The following is a 17,057-nucleotide window of genomic DNA, read 5'->3' as shown; positions in this document are numbered from 1 at the left end:
GTATTTTGTTTCCAGTCCACAGTACATAAGTGAGCTTGCACCAGAATGAAAATAAATCACACTACTAAATAATTTGTGTATAAAATAGCAGAACTTCCTCTGTGTGTTTTCATTCTGGGACAAGAAAGCTCCTCATCTTGTGAAACAGTAGCAGATACCGATGCTGCTTTGGACTTCGCATGTCCTTGACTGGATTTGTGCTTCCTGTGACTTTTTCCCGCCATACTGAAACAGAAATTGAAACAGTTGTGTATATGCAAGAGGGGTACTCAGAGGAAACTGTGGCCTACACTTCTCAACTCTTTTCATGTGTTACGATTTTTAAGTGAAGGATTTTCAGCTCTTAGCTTTTGATAGACAGTGATTATTGAGTGAATTCAAAGCTTTCTCTTCTCGTTTATTCAATAATTGGTTCTACTACGGTGGGATCTAAGTAGCTTTCATGAATGTGAATGCAAATTTAATTTACTGTGACTAGAAAACTCTTAAAAGGTATTCCTGATGTGCTGTTACTGTAATCTTTATTTTAAAAGGTTAACACAGCAGGTGCACACACCTCTATATCCACCGCAAACACACATGCATGGATCAGCATTCTTTATGACTGCATGGTAAAATTCCCAATATAGTGCCATTCCTTAGATTTTGACATTTATACACTTAGTATTTAGACTGAGAAGTGATGAATGAAATACAAAAAAAAAAAATGTGGAAATGGAAGAAAAGCACAGTGATGGTGGGGGACATCCGTCTTATTCAGAGAAGCATTAGCATCTTATGGGGACTATGAAGGCAGAATCGTAGAACAGTTTGTCATAAGATTGCCAGATTCCACAACTCAAACTACAGTAAGGACGCTTAGTGTAAGTCTGAATTTCAGATAAGTAATTAAAAACTTTAGAAGAAATTGTTGTCACACACGGGCATATCTGAAGGTTTTTTTGCTCAGTTAAAAATCCAAATTTAACTGGGCATTCCATATTTTACCTGGTAACCCTCCCAGGCAGGTGTGAAGACGGATGTTACAGAGGTTGGGTCTGTCATGTAAATCCTTTCTAGCTCTGGTAGGAAGCTTGAGTGTGTTCCCATTATCTGGGCATCACGCTCATCCGGTTACTCCCGTGTTCTGCGTGTTCTTATGCCACTGTTGGAGGAAGAAGAGTAGGGTGAGCGGGACAAGTGTCCATCATTTGTTGTCCCAGGATGGCCTAGTGTTCTGGAATTGCTGGAATGGTTCTCACAACTGACCCAGGAGAGAGTTCTCCTTATGTGTAGACAGCCTGAGGCTCAAAATCACATAAACCCCACAAAGTCACCAAGGTAAGGCTCACCAGTAGGCATGTGTGTGTGAAAGTACGTACTGTGTGGTTTTTTTTTTAATACACGGTTTAAGCCACCAGTGCCAGCTTGGTTAATTTCTAATATAAACATATGGTAAGGGAGTCACGTCGGATACAGTTCACAGGAGAGAGGCCTTTGGTTCTCACCACCGAAGGCCTTTCTGATCACTCTCAGAACTGTTTTTGTGTATCACCACCGCCTCCATCTCTCTCCATCAACCATGTCTCTCCTGAAATCTTGCAGGAGCTTGCTAAGTGCTCTCTCTGTTTCTGTTCTTGCCTGTTGTTCACATAGTGACCAGCGTGGTCCTTTCGAAGCCCCAATAAGTTTATTCTGTGCTGTTCCATTGTACTTGAAAGAAGCGCAGACTTTCAACTTGCAGCAGCCCTTGCTCCGCGACCCCGCCTCGCATCCTCTCTTGCTACCGTGTTCCTGACCCCTAGCTCCTGCCTGCGTTGGCCCATCTCAAGACGTCTGTATGTACTTTCCTTCCCCCTTTTTATCATGGCTGGATCCTTCCCATTCTTTACATCTTATTTAGTTGGACTTCTCTACCCTTGTCATGCCGAGTTTCAGTCTGTTCTTTCCCCGTGGCCACTTTGCTTATAGTACTCATCAGATCTCAAAATTAGAGGTTGGTTAATTGAGTGACTTAGCTCTCTTTCTTACCGGATGATAAAATGAGTTTGGGAACTTTTGTCTGTTTCCCTCACTAGGGACTTCTAGGTCAGCAGGACCCAGTTGGTAAATATCTCTTAAGGGGATGGATGGATGGATGGATGGATGGAGCCTGCCAGTGTTCTGCCCCGACTTTGTTACCAGACATGAGATCTTTGATTTGCCATTTACCTTCTCTAACTTTAGTTATTAATTCTTACCAATAGGTTTAACAGTGCTGATCTGTCAGGGATGGGATTAGACTTTAACGGCATAGTAAATCAATGGTCTTCTCCTACAGTCCTGTTGGTTAAAACCTTAGGCATTCTTGGCTCATTTGACTGCTGTGGTGCTTTCTCGGCACCTTATCATCACATTTCAATGTGTTCTGTTACTGTTTAACCTCGATATTCTCCATCACTCTTCAGGATACACTCATGTCACTGCTGCCGCGTCCCTTCCTGTCCCTCGTCATGCTCGCCCTAGGCCACTTGTTTCCCGTATTCTATTCTCTTGTATGGCTGCAGCAGAACCTAGAAATAACGTGAGCTTTCTTTACATGTATCATTCCTATTAAGCATCGTTGTTGCCCATCAAATAAAATGCTCTGACACTCTATCTTTACGTCTGCTCCTGGGCCTTTCCTTGAAGTTTTTTATTAATGATACTCCCTTCTTTGAAAACATATTTCAAAAGACTCAATGTAATTACCATCAGAAACATCTTAACTGAGTGCAATTTATTTTTAAGATTGGACTCCTTTACGCACACACACATGATGTCAGAGCAAGGAGATGGTTCTTCAGGGACCAGAGTTCAGGTCCCTACCACTGGTCTAAAAGCCGAGCAGCTGTGGCAGCCTGCCTGTAATCCCAGCACGTAAAGGGCAGAGACAGGAAAAGGCAGAAACAAGCAACTAGCCAGACTAAAACTGGTGAGCTCTGGGTTCAGCAGGAGAGACCCTGCCTTAATGTACCAGCTGGTGATGGAGAGTGGCTGAAGAAGAGAGTGGGAACTTCTGGCTTCCACATAGACATGTGAACTCCACATACATGCAGAAAAAAACAAAAAGAAAATAATAGGTTTCATTCCTCTTTGAACACTTAAAACTCAGTGTAACATAACAAGAAAAAGAACAACCTCCTGGTTTTGCATGTGGTCTAGTGTACCTGTGAGTACTTTTCTGCTTTTCCTGACAGCATGTTAAGAACATGCATATTGTGCGCACACACCCCTGGCGCCCCTCATAGAGAATGTGCTTCTTCATCCTGTCAGAGCCCCTTGGTGGAGCTGGCGCTCCACAGCTGGGCCCTTGCCTATGTTGTTCACATAAGCGAGCCACCTGCAGAGCTTCGCGACCCGCTTCTGGGTGTCACAGGTCCAGCTGTGACATCTTAACACTGTGGTTAACTGGCTCGTTCTTGTGGCTGTTCCAGAGCCTTCTCTGATGAACGTTCTGTACCCAAGCAGCCGGAGAGAGCCGCCCAGCTGCCGGCGTGACTCATGGATGTAATGCTTTGAATTGCATTCACCGGCTCAGTAATTTACTGGCTGTTGATAGCTTATTAAGAGGCTAACAGTATTTTGAGGAAACTGGAGCTGCCATCTTTTCTTTGAAGACTTGAGTCAAGAATGACCTTTCTTGCCTTCATGTTTATTTTTAACAATAGGATATAATTTATTGGAAATTCAACAGGTCTTAACTGGTATAACCAGTTCGCCTGCTAGGGGATCTAACAATGAGCAAACACAGTCTCTGTCCCCAAGAGGCTTACCATCTGTCCTCAGGGAGAAAAGGAGGATGTTATAATATAAACTAAAAGAGCCGTAGGAAATGTGTGAGCAAAGACAAGGTTGAGAACAGTTAGCGCTCACATGGGGAGGGGGTGGTTAGTAAGGATTCAGGGAGGGGGACACCGGGGAAGACCCCTGGGAATGGGGGAGAAGGCATGGTGTAAAACACCACGAATGAGTGGTCAGGTTTGCTTGAATCAGAAAGTTTATGGACAACAACAACAACAATAAACGAAGCTGGTACCTTAGGTAGAGCATTGGCAGTCCATAATACCATTCACAAACTTTGTCCTGAGCTTGGTACTCAGAAGGCTGAGGAAGAGAACTTTAGGACTGCTAGACCAGTGTCTAGGATGGATGGGGGAGGGGGGGAGGGGGGGGCGGGGGGGGACCAGGTAGGGGGTTAGTGGTATTGGAGTAGTAACAAGAAGTAGAGGTTACAGAACCAGAAAAAGGGAGACTCTGAAAGACCCACAGAAGACTCAGTAGGTCTCGGCAGGTGACGGGGTGAAAGGAAGAGTCAAAGATCAACTCCTGGCTTTCAAGCCCCGCACCAAAGAAACGGTGCCAGTTACAGACAGATAATAGAATTGGCTCCAACAAGCTTTTCCTCCCAAAGCCCATTTGCCTAAACTGGTGTACTCCCTGGCTTTAGTGAAGTCATGCAGCAAGAGGAACTCATCTCTGTGGAGAAGTGGAAAATTCTGCTTTTGGTTATGATGAATTAATTACCTTCTAATAAAGTTTGGGATTTTCTTTCCATGACTGTGAACTGCTGACTCAGACACATGAGAAGAATTCTATCCCTTTTCTGTTCAAGAAGGCAGCCAGTCAGAGGTATAGAATCAATCCAAGCTGGTTTTGTTTCAAGTAAATGAATTAAATATTTTGACTTGCGCAAATTCACCTCCTTCTGGTATTTAACCTTGCCTCCCACTGACACGCCTTTTGCATCTCAGTTTATCAGACTATCTTAGCTGCATTTGCAAAGGGTAATAATAGATGGAAAGTGCTTTGAAAACTCTAAGAGCTACAGAAAATTTAATACGATTGTTAATACCATTCTTAAGCTTTTCTGTGGAACATAGAGGTGCTTTGAAAATACTTACAATTATCCCCATACCTTATAAATAAGAATTCTTCTCTTACCAGATTTCAAAATATGTACTGATTTTTATACTCTAATTTTCTATTTAAGATGAATTGTGGTCATGAGATTTTCTCATTCTCTATCTACATTAAAGGTTCTCTTCCGTATATACCGGGTTTTCTAGGATACAGTAATGCAATTTGGGAAGTGGTTAGTATTTGAAAAATGTCACTTAATTACAGTGCCGTAGCTTTCTTTCTGAGTTCTAGAGGCAGGATCTCACGTCACCAGACTCCTGCATCTCCTTCCCTTGTGCTGGGCTGTGGGAATACCTCCAGGCCCAGCCTTGTGATGTTGTTTTTCATTTCAGTTTCTATTTATCATGACTCATAAGTTTCAGTTAGAGCAAACTAAAATTTGGAGGCACTCCTAAGAAATTAAAACATATATTTTGAGTGATATACATCACATATACTTACATATGGTTGGATGGTTCCTGTACATGAATGCACATTTCAGTACCTTGCCGCAGTTTGTATTATCAGAATATACAATGGGTCTATACGAACATCTGAATATATGATGGGTCTGTACTAAGAATGATTTTTAACTCACAGCCCTTTTCTCTACTAAATTCCCAAATCTGTCTCATTTGCAAATTTTAGTTTGGTAGTCTTTGATCTGACATATAAGTCTAATACATAGCAAGCTCATTTGGAAGTGGTTTCAGATGAGCTACAAGTATTTTTCTTCTTTGAATCCAAAAGGTGCTTTCTAAGTAACTAGTTTGAAATTTTTCACTCTTGGAAACTTCCCATGTGTTCAGGGATTTTCCAGATTTACTTGAAAGATGAGTTCTGCTCTGATGCCGTGCTTCTTTCTCCAGTAAACACGCACATTAAAAGAGATGCACAGGGACACACATTGCCCTCGGGAGTTCCCCCAGCTGTGACCACAGAGCTGGTTTCTGTTTAAGGTTCTGGCTGACAGCAGGAGGTGTGTTTAAGCAAACTGAAGTTGTTACAGAAATCAAAGGGGGTGGTCTCAAGGCACCCTTATTTCCACACAGTGAAGAGGGTACCAAATTCACAGACTGAGGCTGCAGAGCCCAGAAACTGTGGTAGTGTGTTGCTCTGAGCTCCCATCACCAGACATCTTAAATTCCCTTGCCCACCCTTGACACCCCCTGGGGGCTTTCTTCCTTAAGTAGCGATAAGTCCTCTACTGCTGGGACCTCATTCGGTTCACATGCTTCTCCCCTTTTGCTGGTGATCGTCCAGGTTGCTGTGCCAGGGGAGTTGGCTCTGTTTCTTCCAAGTTTATCTCATCCCCGTCACCTGTCAAACACGTCATCCAGAGTGATGAAGAGTTAGGAGCGCCCCTTGCTCATCGTGGCTTTTCCCAGCCCTCTGCTCCCCACCAGGAGTTCAGAATAGCTTTTCTAGAAAGCAGTTAAAAATGTGTATGGTAGGACTGGAGAGGTGACTGGGCAGTCAAGAGCAATTGTTGTTCTTGCAGAAGATTCTGGTTTGGTTCCCAGCACCCACATGGTGGTTCACAAACATGTGTAACTCCAGTCCCAGAGGATCCAACGCCCTCTTTTGGTCTCCAGGGGCACTACACACATGTGGCACACAGACATACCTACAAGCAAAATACACATAAAAAAGTTGTAAATTTGTGAAAAATTATGTGTGGTGGTGGCATTACTGGGTATCCTTTACCAACCTACAAGTAAACATTGTTTTTTGTTTTTTTTGTTTTGTTTTCTTTTTGTTTTTTGTGTTTTTTTGTTTTGTTTTGTTTTTTGTTTTGTTTTGTTTTGCTTGTTTTTTGTTTTTTGTCCCACTAAGTTTCCTATTCTGGAGAGACAGAGGGTAAAGGGCTTGCTTTGTAACATGAGGACTGAGTTAGACCTCCAGGGCCATGTAAACGCTGGATATGACCACATATCCAGATACAAACACGGGTCTATAACGCTAGTGCTGGGGTCCAGGACAAACAGGCAGATCCCAGGGCCTTGTTTCCTGGTCAGGGAGCTGCAGGTTCAGTGGGAGACCCCGCTTCAAAAAACAACAGAGGAAAGACATCTGCTCTTGACCTCTGACCTCCACATGTACATTTGCATAACACATACAACTTTAAAAAGAAAAGGAAGTATATTTCCTACTTATCAGAAACACCAGTAGGGACCCTGGGAGATGCACTTTGTACCTTCTCTTTCCAGAATGTCTCAGACTAGGGAGCTGTTCATCTCTGCAAAGTGATGAGCCTTTGGCGTCTGCTCAAAGGTCAATTCCCCAGGAAAGAGAACCACTTCCAATAGATCCAGACGTTCCAGCGGTGTGAAGTGGTGCAGTGTGGAAGTTCCAGGCAAATAGAGAGTATAGGCCTGTCCTCCGTGGCTTAGCACGGTTCCTCTGGGAACTCGCTGGCCGAGACGGCAAGCGGCAGCCAGAACCATTAGCCACAGCCTGTTAACCCGTGTGTGATTCTTGACTGTGTGTTGGCTCTGTTTGGGAAAGAGGGAAGTGGCATGGAGTTAGTGTGGAGGACCCGGTGGAGGATGGGGGGGGATGGGGGTGGGTTCAGAGGTTTCCTCCTGGAGGTTACGGTTTGGCAGTCAGGGGCAGGCCCCTCCTAGTTTAAGAGGTGAGGATAGTGTATCTGTGAAGACCTTAAGGAAAAACGCCTTCCCTTCAGTGCTGCCTTGTGGCTTCAAAACCCACTGGATTTGGCATGATGCTAAGCTGTAAAACTACACATGAGTCCAGAAAAGCTGAAAGGGAGTTGATTGATGAGCTGTGCTATCCTTGGATTGGGCTTTTAATTTTCCTTAAATGCTCTATACTGGAACCTAATGTCTCCCCAAATCTCCAGAATGGAGAGCGCAAGCCTGTGGGTTTTAAGGCTGCAATGGATGGATGGACTATGAAGAGCAAACGTTGCGGATTGTGATTGCTGTTTGCTGTTTGCTTCCCTCCAGGGTTTGCTCCCACAGCCAGAAAACAGGGCTCTGCCTCTTAGTTCCTCAAGTCCTAAGCTTGAGTCATCTGATTTTATACTGGTTTACCTTCCATCTTTTCTTCCGATCTTTTGTCTTTGTCCATGAAAAGCTACCTGGGAATATGTGCATGCCATCTTACCAGAAGTTCTTGGCTGGAAAGAACAGTCCGAGCCAAAGCCCTGAGTGAGCAAAGGGCCATCGTCTAAGAAAGGGAGGCATTTTCCACAGTGAAAATCAGTCGTTTTGTGGAAGTGACTCCCTGTCACGCATAAGGAAAAGGACGATCCCCCACCTCTGCATCTGTTCTAGACACACAGCTCTCATTCTGAAAAACAAACAGCTCTCGGTGAGCTGGTGTTGTCCTTGGGCCACACACCCAGGAGACACTCAGGACAGTTCAGTGAGGGGCCTTACTGTCGCCAGGGAGGCTGTAAACCCTGTGATGATTTCCTCGCCCCACACACGACTGGTGTTTTTAAAGATCGGTGTTGGGGAGGGGACAGTTTGCCGAAGTGGTTGACTCAGATTCCAGTCAATTAGGATACTTTCTCTGTCTCAAGAAGAGGTGTGAGGCTGAATCACAGGGGGGAAGGCAAGCTGTTGGAGAGACCTGGAGGCAGAATCAGCACCATTTTTCTTCAGTAGGGGTTGTGGAAGCAGGAGCATGTACAGTGTGGTTTTCCCAAGTGCTCTTTGAATAAGTTAATTATCTTTGCCCACTGGAAACTAAATATGTAAAAGATGCACTTGGTTATAGCACCAGCAGGATTATTGTTTTGTCAGTCCTACAATATATAAAGTAAACGTGCTAAAAGGTTAAAAACAACAACAAAAAACCCCTCAGCACCAAAGCCAAGCTAATTACACAATTATAGCCATATAAATAACACACTTTAATTACATTTCAGCAATACCTTTTAGTGTGTCACGGGAAAATGGCCCATAGCTGTTTCCTCCTCACTGAATCCTGCGGGAGATTCCATCTTCAAAATGTAGCTAACACGCGGGTGGAAAAATCAGTTTTAATGACCCAGTAACTTATTTTCAGAGTGAGCACTGCCATTTTAATCGAAGGGGAAAATGTCTGCATTTGGTTCAGGATAGAGAGTCCCAGTGAGGAAATCAAAGACTAGGATAAAGGGCTCTGGAGAAAGATTTGAGAGTCCCAACTCCACGTTCCTAAGGCCCTGGAGATGCACAACGGGCCGCTGTCCTCAGCAGGCTCGTCTTCCTGTGGGACAAGAGCGCCCCCCAGAGGCAGAGCCCGGCGCTGCTGAGCTGCAGACCCCAGGTCTCCTCCAAGGAAGGTCTGTCTTTTCCTTAGGATTCTTCTTTCTGAAAGAGAGGGAGCCGGGATGGGGGTGGGACTGACGGAAGACAGAAAAGGTGCCGAAAGCTTTTGGTGAAGTCTAGAAAGCACAGTGGTTAAGGAAAGAACCAAGATAAACCAAAGTCTGGTTTAATCAGCTCCTCCATGCGTTCATTACTAAAGATTGGAATAATACAAGATTTCCTTTCATTGCAAATTTCTGGACATCAGAAAACTTAATTGTCTACTATAATTATTGCATTCTAACCTAACTACCCAAAAATTTTATTTATACTTTTTCAAGTTATTATTGTAGAGATAGGGTCTGTCTCGTTGCCCCCAGTAACGTCCAACTCTGGATCTTCCTGCCTCAGCCTATTTTAGCGCATGGATAAAGACCTTGGTTTTCTGTGGTAAAGGTGCTGGAGCCTTCGCAAAGAGGGCGGTGACCTGCTGCTGTGAAGTCCTGTCTCTATGCTAATGACACGGGAGTTGTGGCGGCCAGCGTTGGTTAGGACAGAAATGGTTTTAAGTGGCATAATGAAGGTGTTTGCCATTGTGATAATAATTAAAATTAAATTCATGAAGGCAGCCAGGGTTCAAGGACGGGATTCAGAGCTCAGCCTTTTTTTAGTTGGGCACTTTATCGTAATAGTTAATATTTTCTATTTTCTAGTGGTTGCTTTTGGAATTCAGGAATTTAACATGATACCCAAAAGTTAACCATAGTTTCTGAAGACAGTAATAGGATTAAATATCAATATGATGTAAGTATTTATATGATGCCAGCTTTTTATGAGACATTATTTCTGTGACCTACATTCTGAACTTCCAATTCATGGGCTTGGGACCCTGTGTATCTCATTCTATACAAAGCTTTCTCTTTTTAGCAAATTAGTGCATATGAAAGGGGCCACATTTTGCCATAGGTAGTATAGATAGACACAAAATAATTTAAGTTTTTTTAGTTAATCTTAGAACCAGATTTTCAACAGGAAAATACAACTAGATGGTATCATTTGCTCTTTTCACCCCAAGCAGCGTTCTGATTTCAGAAGGAAGACATTTGTCGTTCAGTTCCTAAGTAGTAAGGTAGCAGGGGCCATGCGGTCCCAGATACAAGGCTGTAGGACAAAGCCAGCCCTACAAGGCGGTGAAGTCACTCCCGCCTCCTCATCAGTGTCCGTCACAGAGTAAGATATGTGGGTCCACACACCTTGTGGCATTGTGGATCGGGTTGGTTAAGGTAGAATACGGTATTTCCCAGGGCTCTTCTTTGAACCCCAATTTCCTTATTTGTAAAAAGAGGAAGTTGCAGGCATGTTCGAAATCCGTTTCATCCACAGGATCCTCCAGCTCCCCTCCGTAACAGTCTTTTTTAGACAACTCTGGACTTTCCATCCTTTTCATCTTCCTGGAATCCTTGCTCCTTAAACCAGGCTAGAAATCACTGCCCTAGATGGTTTTCAGAAGTCTTTCCTGTATCAAAAGGAACTCATCTTCCCGTGTTCAGATTCACCCTTCGTTTTTCTCCACGTTTCTCTAGATTCTGAAGCTGAAGAACCAGCGAGCAAGCAGCTGGTGTTGGGCTGCAAATTGCGCAAGGTTCCTACAGTCTCTCCTTTCGGGTTGCTTTTTCCTGTGTTCTCAGAGGTCTGAGTGGTGCTGGCAGCAGACCTCTGGGCCACTGCCAGGTATCACAGCTCTTGCTGGAAAGTAGCGGTGACTGGTAAGTCGGCTAGGCAGCCTCCGAGCGGAGGCGTGCCCTGTGTTCTCTCCAGCACATTAGCAATCCGTGCCCCCGTTGGCAGAACTTGCACTTGGTGCCCAGCCACTCTTCACCGTGTCCAGTCTGGCCGAGAAAGCATCAGTCTGGCAGCAGAGAGACCGGACTCACCCTTCTTTAGTTTCCCCGTATAGACACGGGATCAGAAGGGATTAGCTAAGGAGACAGTCACCAGTTTATATCGCCAGGCTCAGCCCTGCTTGCATTTCCGGGATACAGCCCTGTTAGGAAAACCTTTGTGTAGGCCAGCTCCTGGGATGGAGCAAGACCCCTTTGCTCTGTAAGTGAAGAAGTAAATGATTATCTGTCCGTTCTCCATGTCCGGCAGCAACTGCTGTCTGGTGAACATTTGTCCCGTTCTTTTCCTACGCATTTATAATACATTCACGAATTTTAGGGCGCAGGAACTAATTCTATGTGCAGAGAGGGGTCATCGTCACTTGCGTTTCCTTGTGTTTGAGCCTCATCAGTCTTCCCTACGTGATATCAGCCGGTGACACGGTTTGCAAACCGCCTCGCATACACGGAGGCTGCGGTTTATAGCAGTGATGGTGGGGTAAGGCTGGCTTTGCTTCTTTTCTCTCCTTCTCGCCAGCGATACAATATGGCCTTGAATTCCTTCCACGCTCCTATTCCTAGGGTTTTCTGTTTTGTTTGTTTGTTTATTGCCCTCTCTGTCTTCTTCCTCTGAGTCCACATCTTTGTTTTCATTCCAGTCCTCAAATGCCCCAGATCATACTGACTGGACTCAAACTGTTGCTAAGAATCAGTGTCACACAGTGGCTTTCAGTGGGAATGGCCTCAACATTGCTCATAGTACCTTCTATAAGTCATGGATTCCTAGAAGTTTAGAGGCTGAGGCGGCCAAGAAATCTCCCCATTCCTCCCTCATTTCGAGCACAGGGAATCTCCAAGTGACCGCCAAAGTGTAGGTGGCTGCCTAGAGAGAATCTGAATTTGCTAGGATCTTTTACCACTCCAGCTGCACACACACACACACACACACACACACACACACACACACACACACACAAAGATAAGGAGAGTCTGTTTATGAGAGTAGTTTCGTGAGTAATGTTTGTGGCACACTCACAGAGCATTTGTGTAGTAATGAAATGGAGGAGCAGTGATGAAGCAGGGACATGTTAAGAGGTGGGGTGTAGGGGGGAAGCACTTGCCACCAAGCCTGATGACCTGAGTTTTATCCCTGGGAGCCACGTGGTGTGTAAGGGAAGAACCAACGCCCACAAGTTGTTCTCTGACCACACATACATAATGCATACCACACACACACACACACACACACACACACACACACACACACACACGCATCATACACACACACAGGATGCAAAAGTAAAATAAATGCAATTAAAATGTCTTAAAAGCATTACAAGATGATGTATGAAGATGCTATGAGACCCACTGCTTTCCATGCTAACGTAAGAAATAAGTTTAAATTTTTTTAACATAAAAGCCAAGGAAGTATGATATCAACCTCAGCCTAACTCTCTTAAAGTGTGGGCATAAAAAATATCCCAGTTGTATGTTTAGGGGCTTCTGCTGAAACTTCAGTTGAAGAGCTCAAACCAAGAAGAGGACAGAAAGGTACCCGAAGAACACGAAGGGACTGGGCCAGCTTAACCACCATGCCACACTCGTCACCTGATTCTTAGCTCTGGGTCACATATGGGGGTCGCAGAACTAAATACAGGAGTTGTGAAAATTTTGGCAGTAGGAAAAAAAAAAGTTCATGTAGCAATCAAAAACTAATTCAAAATTAGTCAGTGCAGAATGAGCCCCAGGTGTTTCGGCAGACAGCATTCACCTTTTGTGTTGTGGGACTTCACTGCAGCCTTGGTTCTGGACATAGAGTACACACACGTCCACACACTCCATCTTGCAGTGGAGAGCCCACAGAGGGCTTCGTGGAACACCTCAGCTCTGATTGGAGACTATGGTGTATGGTGACCTGTGGTGTTTAACAGTATGTACGATAGAGACACAGTTAAGCTGCAGAAAACAACAAAAGATGATATTTTTCTATTGTGTCATTCACCAACATGTAAGTATCAAATTACTGAACCTGTGGATGGATTGTGTCCAAATGTTTGATTTTTTCCAAATGCTGTTTGGTTCTAGGAGACTTCCTGCATGGGGACTCTAAGTTCAGTTCCCAGGGACAGGAAAGAGAAACGTACTGTTTGAGTTCGAATTGCGGGCGAGTTTCATAAGAAAAAGAAATTCAATAGATATTTGTTTGGGGATTAGGGTAGAATTTCCAACAGTTTCTGAACTGTCACTAACAGGCTTCTGCCATTCTGCACTACATGTTTCTGTTAAGCAGAGTTCTCTGCCTCGACAACTGTAAAATCAATAGTGTCCTATCGGTGTGGAGCCATGTGCCTCTAACCCCAGGACAGGGGAGGCAGAGGCGGGCAGATCCCTGGGAATAAAGAAAGCTACGTAGTGAGACCCTGCCTTGGAACAAAACTGAACAGAATCTTACAAAGCAGCAACGCTCTGCAGCAGAATACCGTCTTAGCAAGTGTGAGCCTCAGAGCAGGGTGCTTGGGGTTCGCGCCCTGCAGAATCCCGTGGAGAGCTGAGGAGAGCAGTCAGCCTGACAGCTAGCATTTAGAGATCTTTGATTTCCTCTCCTAGCAAATGTGGGTCAGAAAACTTGCCTCCTAAAGTTCCTGCGAGGAACAGATGTAATAAAGAGCTCAAAAAGTGTCTATCTTGGTAGGTAACAGGAGTCCCCCTGGTGGGAGAGCATAATGATTAGGGCCAGCTTCCCCCCCCCCAGTCACAGTGCAGGGGTTCTTGCTTCTGATAAGACCCGCCCCCTCATTGTGTGGCATTCACCCTTTGTCCTAGAGTGTGTTAGCCTCATCATCGTCTTCCATCCTGCCTTCCCACAGAGTAGGAATGCTAAAGATGGGAGAAGACAGAGCCCTTCACAGCAGCAGAGGGTGAAGAAATGCTTGCTTTTCTGTATTTGAGAGATCAGTCTCTAATGTGCATCCAAGGGAGGGAAGAAAAGCGCATCATGGGTGTGGGGCTTAATATTTCAGCAAAATTAAATAAGTGCTTAGTCAAGAGCACCTTTGTCATTTCTGAAAACCTAACCCTATAATCTAGCCCCATAATTCTTTGGGCTAAGCGTCTTTGTAGGCTAACCTAGCGTCTAGTAGAGAGGGCACACTGTCCTTGCAGGGGTAGGTTGTCATAAAACAGGCTAATTTCTCCTCGCTGACTGCCTCTTGGTTACTGCTGTTGCTAAGTGGCAAGGCCGCCCTCCTCGTCTCTTGCTGTTCCTTTGGCAGCTTCAGCTTGCAGGGCATTTTTCTGTTGTATCCTTAAATGTTTCCCCGGGTGTGCTTGACTTGTAAGCCTATTGACTATTCTCTGGCACAGTGCTGTTTTGATCAGAGCATACGCTTAATTTTAATTGAAAAGATGTGACCCCATCCCTATTTTTTCCATCCTGCACGCAGAAGCATTTGCCTGTGGAATGGAAATCCATCTGCCCAGCACACTTTCCCCATAGAGTGAGCAGTCCAAGAATGGCAGATTCCATAGCTGACCCCAACTCCCATTCCCCCCTTAGACACAATACTAGGAGTTGAATCCAGGGCCTTGTGTATGGTAAGAATGTGGCCCCACCTCCCAATACATGGTTTTTACTAAGTTGTCTAAGCCTTCCTCTTAACTCTGTAGCCAAGATGAAGCTTCAATGTATAATCCTCCTGCCTCAGCCTCCCAAATATCTGGGACTGCAGGTCTGTGCCGCCTAGTTTGGCTTTATAGCTGACTTTGCTTTTCTTTTTTATTTTACTTTTACTTTTTCTTATAGCTGACTTCTCTGATGAAATGCCATTTCTGTGCCTCAGCATTTTGGTGTGTAGTTGATTCATCACAGGTCTGCTCTATAGTGACTGAATACTGTCTTCTGAACTATTGTTCCAAGGTGTCTTAGTTAGGGTTTCATTGCTGTGAAGAGACACCATGCCCAGGGCAACCCTTAAAAAGGAAAATGTTTCACTGGGGCTGGCTTACAGTTCCGAGGTTTAGTTCCTTATCATCATGGCCAGAAACATGGTCGCATGCAGGCAGACCTGGTGCTGGGGAGATTACTAAGGTTCTATGTCTTGATCCGCAGGCAATAGAAGGAGACTGGGAACCACACTGGGCATAGCTTGAGCGTATGATAACTCAAAGCCCACCTCCACAGTGACACACTTCCATCAACAAGACCACATCTATACCTTCTACTAGCGCCACTCCCTATAGGCCAAGAGTTCAAACACGAGTCTCTATTCAGACCACCACACAAGGGGAAAATACAGGATTAGGCTTTGCAAACTCCTGGTCACAACATTTTCCAACATTTAGTTTTTTTTTTTTTTTTATGTATGTGACTGCTTTAAAAACCTCCTACTCCTTCTTTGTATACTATTGAGTGTTTGACAGAAACCGTGGCCATGGGCCATAATCATGCCACACAAACCTACGGAACCAGATTTTTTTCTGTAAGGCACAGCACGGTGTCTTTATGGTTCAAGATAGCACTTTGGTATTACACTTGGGGCCATTTTAAACAACAAAATCCTCAACAAAAAGTATAAAAAGGAGAACAATGGGGTATGAAATAGTCTATAGTGAGGATACATTTTCTATACAAAAGCAGAAACAGTGAGAGCATCATCTTGTCGGTCTGTCAGGTAGCTCCGCGTTTCATCCTCCTTGGGACAAAGACTGAATAATAAAGATCCACTAATACAGTAAATATTTTCACTTATTAATTTATGCCAAAACAAAACCTGATAATGGATTATAGAAATGTCAAGAACAAAAAAAAAGCATAGCATATTAAATTTTTCCATACAAGGAACAGAAATAAATTGGCCTATTTATTATTATTATTATTATTATTATTATTATTATTATTATTATCACGCCTATATTTCATCTTTTTCCCCTCTATCCCACCCACCTTTCTTCAGTTTATCCCCCTCGGCGGGGGGAGGGGGGGAACCTCTTACAGATGTCTCACTGCTAAAATGGGCTTGGGAGGGAAGCTGGAGTCCTGCCAAGCTGTGCTCCCCAGAGGCCGCTGCAGTCCGGGCCACAAGCAACGGAACAATGCAGCTCTCCCCACTGTTTGGAATAGTTATTAGATTTTGTGTTGCAGCAATCTCTGTTGATTAGCCTACCTAATCAGAGTTCCAGAGGTGCTGATGACTGGAAACGTAGCAATGGCCGCCTCCTCCCGGGCACCCAGTACATCACCTGTCTCAACAGGTGGCTGCTCTATTGAATCCACTCAGTTGTCTTGTTAACTGGCCTTGATTTTTATCTGGCATTTTAATAGCTGTAGATTGCATCTCCCCTCCTGCCCGGGAGAAAGAAATGATTTCCGTGTAGCACATAAACAAAGAACACTCTACCTGTGTGTCGCTCCAGTCTCGGCCTCCACGAAGTGTTACACTGAGTTCAGCCGACCATGAAGTCTGGTTCTAGGGACGCAGGAAACGATTTGGGAGGCTTGTGGCTTGTGTGATACGGAGAACTTCATTCCTGGGGTGAGAAAGATTTGGAGGTTAGTACAAGGACATGTGTTTTGTTTTGTTTTGTTTTTTTCAACCTATAACAGTCAGCCTTACAAGCATCCATGCTCTCAGAGGAAAGACTTAACAGATAGACATCAGCTTCAGAAAGTGGTACATTCAGTATCCAAAGGAGCCAACTAAATGATCCGACACTTCTAAGTTTCAGAGACTGAAAAAAACCAAAGGCCACATTGTGTGTTGCAGCTGTTGAGGGGAAATTACAGTTTAGGGAGAACCGATGTTCAACATTGTGATGTCTTCAGTCCTTCGGAACTGATCTCTTTCCGTGGAAGTTCTAGCGTAAGATATGACCAAAGAGCGGTGCTGTGGCCCTCCCCCAGTGGCCAGCAGTGCCGCCCCAAGCAAGCTGGCATTTGATGGCTTGAATATGAGACGAGCGTTCCGACGGCACAGCACTGAGAAATCATCAGTTACGTGCGTCTTCATGAACACAGTTC

The 17,057-nt window shown here is 44.5% G+C and overlaps 1 protein-coding gene across 2 annotated transcripts in view; it reads left to right on the top strand.

Annotated features, from left to right (window-relative positions):
• Galnt7 (polypeptide N-acetylgalactosaminyltransferase 7) overlaps positions 1-17,057 on the top strand; it is a 131,699-nt gene that overhangs the window by 67,159 nt on the left and 47,483 nt on the right. The window lies entirely within an intron of this gene.

This window comes from Peromyscus californicus, unplaced genomic scaffold (genome assembly GCF_007827085.1).
Source record: "Peromyscus californicus insignis strain IS unplaced genomic scaffold, ASM782708v3 Scaffold_23__1_contigs__length_62951481, whole genome shotgun sequence".
Taxonomy (NCBI): Eukaryota; Metazoa; Chordata; class Mammalia; order Rodentia; family Cricetidae; genus Peromyscus; species Peromyscus californicus.
The sequence above is the reverse complement of the archived record's forward strand: the minus strand, read 5'-3'. Positions and strand labels throughout refer to the sequence as shown.